Raw genomic sequence first — 7,510 nt, 5'->3', positions numbered from 1 at the left:
TTTCTGCACCTATGACATTTTTATGTTTCTAGGAAAGGCAGATCAAATACGATACAATGTAATAATGATAAAATTAAAGAATGCATAAAACTCAGTAATTGGATAAAAGATATAGCAGTTGACTACATCAAAGAATGGTGAAAATTTTTCAGTAACCTGATTAGAAATGAGTCTCACAGGACAAAGAGGAATTTACATGGGAAAAGGAAGAATGGAGTGTTGTTTGGAATGGGGATAGAAGTGAGAACAATGATCTGGAGAAGATTATAGGGAAAAGAAAGATCGAATAGGTAAAGTTACATGGTCAATATAGGGAACCTCAGAAACTGCTTATAAATTGAAGAAGACCCCATGCATATAAATGCAATTTGTTTAATATGCAATAGAGCAATTCCACTGAAATTATTGGCCTACTTAATATTTAATATTGTAGGGGAAGAAGAAACTTTATTCTACCTTCAACGTTCTTTTGGATGGTCTAATAATTAAATTTACGTCAGAGAGATTAATCAGAAAAAGATAACCAAATTTAATTACACATGTGTTCACAGAAACACCATATTTATGAGTGAGTCAAAGACATCACATACATAAAAAGTTTAGGGACAAAAATTAAAAATGACATTCTGAGCTAAAGATGAGATGAGGTGCCTTGGAGTTCAAATAGGTCATTGCAAAACTAGAAGAGCAGATGTTCAGTTATCAGACGTTCTGCTCTATTTCTGGTGATAACTCTTATTATGGGCAAGCTCCTAATTTAAATTCTTGAAAGGAGAGGTAAAAGTTTCTCCTGAGCCTGCAGAGTCTTGACTGCCTTAAGGTCAAAATAATTTGCATGTTAAAGTGCCACATTTTGGGAAAGCCTGTTCTGAACCCCTGCACTATCAAATATGAATAAAATTTTAACAACAAAAAATATTTTCCAAAGCTCGAAATTAATACTTCTAGAATATTAACAGATAATTTACTGTTTTTAAATAGTAGTAAACACCCAAACGAATCCCACATACTTGAAATTCTTCTCCAAAACTGAATATAAAAGTAGTTAGTGAACTGCTTAATAATGAAAGTGAAGAATATAGAAGGTTAAAACAATGCAGTAAAAGCAATTAGTTTTGACATGGTCACCTTATATGTTAGCATTAAAAGCAAAGAACACATTTCCAATTATTTTGGTTGTTTCAATTTGGATATGCAATTAAATAGAAACTTCAGGTTTCTAGAAGAAAAATTTAGATGTCTGATGAGGATTTTGAGTATTGTTTTAAATTTATTTCCTTTGATCATTTTTTTAAATTTTATTTTGCTCTCAGCTTTTTTATTATTCCTGGAAATATTGAAGTCTGAACAGTATACTGTAATTAGTCAGTTTCCATGACCTGTGAGCTCCATAATTAGCCTTTTTGTTATTTAAACATGTGGCAAATATAATATGCGTGATGAAAATGTTGGTCCTATTGTTTTTGCGGCCTGTGATGTTTTCAAATCTTTCAGTATAATTGAAACGAAGCTTGGACTATGCCAGAGCATACGCCTAATTAAATAGTGCCAATAGTTTACTTTTCCTTCCATAAAACTTGTTGCTAAATTCAGAACTCTGTTTTACAGCATCAAAATACAAGGTCATGGTCTAGATGATTTGCATTCTAAGACCACATGTGCAATGCTAGAGGCAATATCATCTCCTCTTCTCTATCTCCTCTACTAAAAAGTTACACCATGGAGTATTTAAGTCTAAAAGAAAGGCAATTATTTTTTTGTAAGGTCATCTCCTAAGGAATTCTAATATTTTTTCTAAGGAACATTCATATGCTTACACTATGATAAATAGTGTAGAGACAATTTCTTTCAGAAAAAAAAAAAACCAACCCCTTTAATATTAATGGCTCATATATAATACACTAAAGATAAATTTTTTAAATTAGAAATTGACAAACAATTTACACTGTTCCCATTAGGCATGCATAATGTGAAAAGAATGCTTTTTTTTCCTTAATTTATTTAGAGAAGTGGATAAAATGTCTGGCTAAGCCTTGCTTAATTCAGCAATGTCCATTTTGATTTGGTTAGCATTACCCTTAAGAAACAGTGTAAAAACATGGGGTTCCTATTAACAGGGTTAATATCAATTTTGTGTGTCCAATTGTATTAAGGAACTGTAAGTTATAATGGCAGCTAGTTTAATAAAAATATCATATCCAGAAATTAGGGAAGAACTTGTTTGTTGAAATAACATGGAGGACATTATAGAAAGTGAAATAAGCCAGAAAGAAGAAAGAAAGAAGAAAGAAAGAAAGAGAAGGAAAAACAAAACTATAATCTCACTTACATGTGGAATCTTAAAAAGTCAAATACATAGAAGCAGAGGGTAGAGTGGTGGTTACCAGGGCCAGGGAGGTGGGGAAAATGGAAAAATGTTGGTCAAAGAGTACAAAATTGCAGTAATAATGATGAGTAAGTCTGGGTATCTATTATACAGAATAATGATTATAATTAATACCGTACAGAATGCTATAAATTTGCTAAGAGAATAGATTTTAGGTTCTCTCATCACACATATGAAAATGGTAACTACATGAAGAAATGATATCTTAATTAACTGGTATGTGATAATCATCTTATTATGTATATATATATCAAAACATGTTTCATATCTTAAATATATATAATTTTTATTTTAAAATAAAATAAATATATGTATATATTTTGATACATGTATGGATATGATATGAATATACATTATACTCCTAATTATATACTATAATATATCATATATTTTATAACATATATTACAATGTATTACATTATCTATAATACTAATAATATACATTATATGTATGTATATAACCAGTTTTTATCCACTGTGACCAGAAAGCATTCAGTATCAAATTTCTCTTGGATTAAGTTACTATTTTAATTATGTCATATACAATTTATAAAAATAATATTACAAATTTTGTTAATTATTAATATAAAAAGTAAAGTTATCAATTAGATATTTTAAAAAAAAAATTACTAGACCAAAGTGAATGTAAGAAAGTATTAAAAGTATACGAACTGACAAGAAAAGTCCAATATATTGATAAAATGGTAATTTTTAAAAGAGAAATAAGATGATTTTAATACTTCACATTGCAGGAACATCTAATTTTTTTTAATCTATAGAATTATATAATATAAACATAAATTCTAAGAAAAGTAGTTCAGAATTAAGCAAAATTTTTAGCAACTGAGCTAAATTGACTACATTACTTCAGCGAGGCACTCTTAACCTTTCTAACAGGAAAAATAAGATAGTTTTGTTATGCTGCATTCTAACAGCATTTAAAAAAATAAACAAAATTATGTCAAAACTTAATGATTGAAACTAATTTGAGAATATATTGCAAATATTCATTGATCCAATGCTAAGTATTTGGAATAGCTCCAGTGAACACATAATAACTATAATACTAATCTTTATTTAGATTTTGTTTTCTTAAGTTAAAAATATATACATTTTGTTTGGGAAATAATGATTGTTAGATCATACCTAATTAAGGGAGATAACAGATTTAACTTTGTGTCTTAGTCTGTTTGTGCTGCCACAACAAAAATCATAGACTGGGTGGCTTAAACAACCAAAATTTAGTTTCTCACTTTTCTGGCGAGATTATAATCAAGGTCCTGGCTAATTTATTTCTTGGTGAGGCTTCTCTTCCTGGCTAGCAGATGGTCTTCTAGTTTCAATCCTCACATGGTGAAGAGCTAGTGCTCTGGTGTCCCTTTCTTCTTCAAGGATACCAGCTCTAACAGAATAGAGTCTCATTCTTATGACCTCATTTAACTTTTATGACCTCCTCACAGGCCTTATGTTCAGATATAGTCACATTGGGGATTAGGACTTCAATATATTGATTTGAAAAGGATATAAACAGTCAGTGTAACATTACAGAATCTAAAAATTCCTCTTATCTCTGTATTACATTATTTTTTTTCTTAATTGTGAGCATAAATAACATATGATTGTTAATTTTGGAAAGGTACCACATGATATTTACAGTCATGTTTGCTTTCACAATATTTCTTCTGTAGCTTGACAAAAGGGAGATATTTGTCTTTTTTCATTTTTATTTTGGTTCTCATTTAATCGTCACTTTTTTAAGAGGTACAATATGCTAGACATGGCCTCTATTCATTCAATTAACAATTTAAAAAATTTATGCTTTTGGATTAAATGAGGAACATTACAAGTGAAATATATCATCATAAGAATCTCATTTCAGTAATTTTATTGTAGAAGATTGATGCAACAATAGGGTACTTAATCAAAGGTAACTTTGCTGGCCATGACAATGCCTGTAATTGTAAATGCTGGATAAGTTAGATAAACAGATATCTTTACTTTTTAGTTAAAGATTTTAATAAATCCTTTAACTATATCATTTTTAAATAGAAAGTGAAAATTAGCCTATGAGTTCATATTATTGATAGGCAACTTTTCTTCTAATATTTAAACTAGGAAAGTAAAAAATACCTAGCACATTGAGTAAAATCTATGGCATTGTAAACTATCTGAGACACATCTTTAAGGATTCCTTGTGATAGATGAGCCTTAAAAGGGTTACTGATTTAACCTATAGTTAAATCACTCTATCTCACTCTGTGTTCAGCATTTATTAAATATATTGAATGAAAAAGTATCAAGATAGTAAGGATAAATTCAGAAGTGTTTGTCTTTTTATTAATTTCTTTAATTATTATTTTCTTTAATTCATTAATTTCTTTAATTTTTATTGTCTGTATATTTTGACATGAGCAATTTATGTTATTGTATTTTAAATTTCACACATAGGAAAAAGTACTACTGTTCTTGATTTGAGGACTTCTTAAACATTTTTACTTTGAACATTGGCTTTAAACAAAACAGTTTATCATTGTTCTTTTCTCATCTTTTGGAGTTCATTATTATAACAGAAATATGTATTTTTGATATTACAATATACTATGGACATTTTTCTTATGAATTAACTGTCTAATATTCAGATAAAGGGAATCACATGTTTTATGTTTTAACTAAAGAGATCAATGTATAAATTAAACTTTATTTATATTGGCCATTTATTTGAAACAATTTTACGTGAAATAATATGTGTGCAAAGTGTTTGCTGAACTTTAGAGATTTTAACATTTCTAAATACAATAATAGAAAGCTACCCTTAGTAAAAGTATGTAGTTTTCTGAAAATATCTACACTATTTTAATACTTCTTTAATTCTGAGATAAACATTTTATATCAAACTTGTTTAGCTAATATAAAGGATGAATATTTTTTAATTATAACACTTTATTGAATAAAATGCTAATGTTTGTAAATGAAGAAAGTTGTTTCCTGAGAAAAGTAAATTATTAAACATTAAATGTTCTCCTTCTTTAGCATATTTCACATCTATTTCTATGCAAGAAATTTTATGCTTTTTTGTGAAAATCGTTGTATTTTTTGGTGATTTTCATTTATAGTTCAAGCCACTAAGTGAATGTGATCTAAGAAGTTAAATTGTCATTTTGATCATCTGTCTGAATTTCCTATAAAAGACATATTGACTACATCAAATCATTTCAAAATTATCTCTTTTTCTCTTAGTTTTTCTTTCTTTCACTATCAACTTTTTAAAAAATTTAATCTTGTTCATTATGGATTTATTTTTTATTTGGCTTAAATATATTTAGGATATAGGATGCTATTTTACAATTTATTTTGGTGCTTCTTTAAAATTATTTGATGTAGTAAAACATCTGTTTTCATACTTTTCTTATAATATTTAAACTAGGAAAGTAAAAAATACAGGTATTGATAATCACAATGCAGGAGAATCAATTAATGTGTGTGTATGTGCATATTGCAGAATGACTTTTGTTCTCGTTGCATAATTTAATGATAGTAATCATTTTTTTCTAGTTTGCTTTACGGTTGAAAGAAAAAGGTAAAATGTTTTGTATAAAATTTCCTGAAACACAGTTTATATTACTTATTCCACAAAGCTAATTATACCTTGGTTAACTTTGTTTTAAGCCTATGGTCTTATGAGGTTTTCTCATCTTTGCTATAAAAATTGTGCGTAAAGAGTCACTCACTCCTAATTTGTAAGTTGTAATTTATATAGCATAGACCAAACAGGGTACATGTAATCTTAAAAAAAAACAAAAATCTTCTTTAATAAGCCAACTTATGTTTAGAAAGTAGGAGAAAACTGGATTTATATTTATATTAGTTGTTTTCACTTTGAGTAAATCATTTTTGCCTAAATCCAGAAAATAGTAATTTCTCAAGCTGAAATGAACCAGTGTAGACTTTAACTTTTGTGAAAACTCATTAATTACTTTTAGGAAAAAGTAGGTATATGTTAAAGCAGGGACCAAAGTATTTTAAAATTTAAAATTGATTCATGCCATATTCTAGGAACAAGATGACACAATTTTGGTCAGCAAAATTTCAAACAAATGAAGGAAATAAATAAGTTTAAAAAATGTGTAAATTCGAGGTGGATTTGAGTGTGGTAGTTAGAAATTCTTCTTAGAAAGGATAACACTGAGGCTAAAGCTTAAAAGATGAAGGGTAAATAGATTTTGGTTAGTGAATAATGGAATTTCAGGCAGATGAGAAAAAATGAGCTATGTATGTGAGAAAGTTTGAGGAAACTTATTGAAGAAAATGCTAATAGTTCTAAACAATTATCATTTTCATCAGGAGAAGTGAGAAATAAAGTTGAAGAAGAAAATGAAGATCAGAGGATGAAGAGCTTTTTATGTTAGGAACAAAGTTCTGAATTGTATGCAAATGTGATATGATTGCATCTATGGCCATGTCATCCTGAACAAGCACGATCCCATCTGATCTTGGAAGCTAAGTGGGGGTAGGCCTGGTTAGTACTTAGATGAGAGACCACCTAGGAAGACCAGGTGCTGTAGGCATAAACAATAAAAAATAAGGGATTGTAAGCTGACAAGGTCCTTGAAATTTGTGAGGTCAACCAAGGGTTGCCTCGCCTAAAAAAAAATGTGATATGGTCACATTTGCTTAATTAAATGGTGACTGCAGAGTTATGAAAGATCAGAGAGGATTCTCTCTAGTATTTTAGCAGATAGATAATATGGTTAGTGCCTACATAGCATAGTAGCACAAGGAAAGGTAATGATGGAGTAGTTTACAAATCTGTTTGAAGTTAGTAATAAGATTTAGGAAATTAGAAATTATCAGTGGCCCAATGTAGTATAAGTGCCTAAAAATTAGCTTCTTTCATTGTAATGTAAGAGTCTGACGTTAAGTTTTTTATTGCCCAGGCATCTATTTCAAAGACATCCAACTCATCTGAAATAAATGCATTGACAGCTATACAACTAGGTAAAGAGCCAGGCTGTCCCACCCATGAATATTCCCTTTTAAACAGCTCTGGCTGACCTAGATAACTGATCATTTAAGTGACTTACTTTTCACTTTCAGCACTTTAATTCCCAATTATGGGTTTTTTTT

At 29.0% G+C, this 7,510-nt stretch overlaps 1 pseudogene; it reads left to right on the top strand.

Moving 5' to 3' along the window:
* The first annotated feature begins 6,832 nt into the window (after positions 1 to 6,832).
* LOC120582721 (uncharacterized) lies at positions 6,833 to 6,951 on the top strand (annotated as a pseudogene).
* Positions 6,952 to 7,510: the final 559 nt, after the last annotated feature.

This window comes from Pteropus medius, unplaced genomic scaffold (genome assembly GCF_902729225.1).
Source record: "Pteropus medius unplaced genomic scaffold, Ma_sr-lr_union100, whole genome shotgun sequence".
Lineage (NCBI taxonomy): Eukaryota > Metazoa > Chordata > Mammalia > Chiroptera > Pteropodidae > Pteropus > Pteropus medius.
This window is presented reverse-complemented; position numbering and strand designations above follow the sequence as displayed.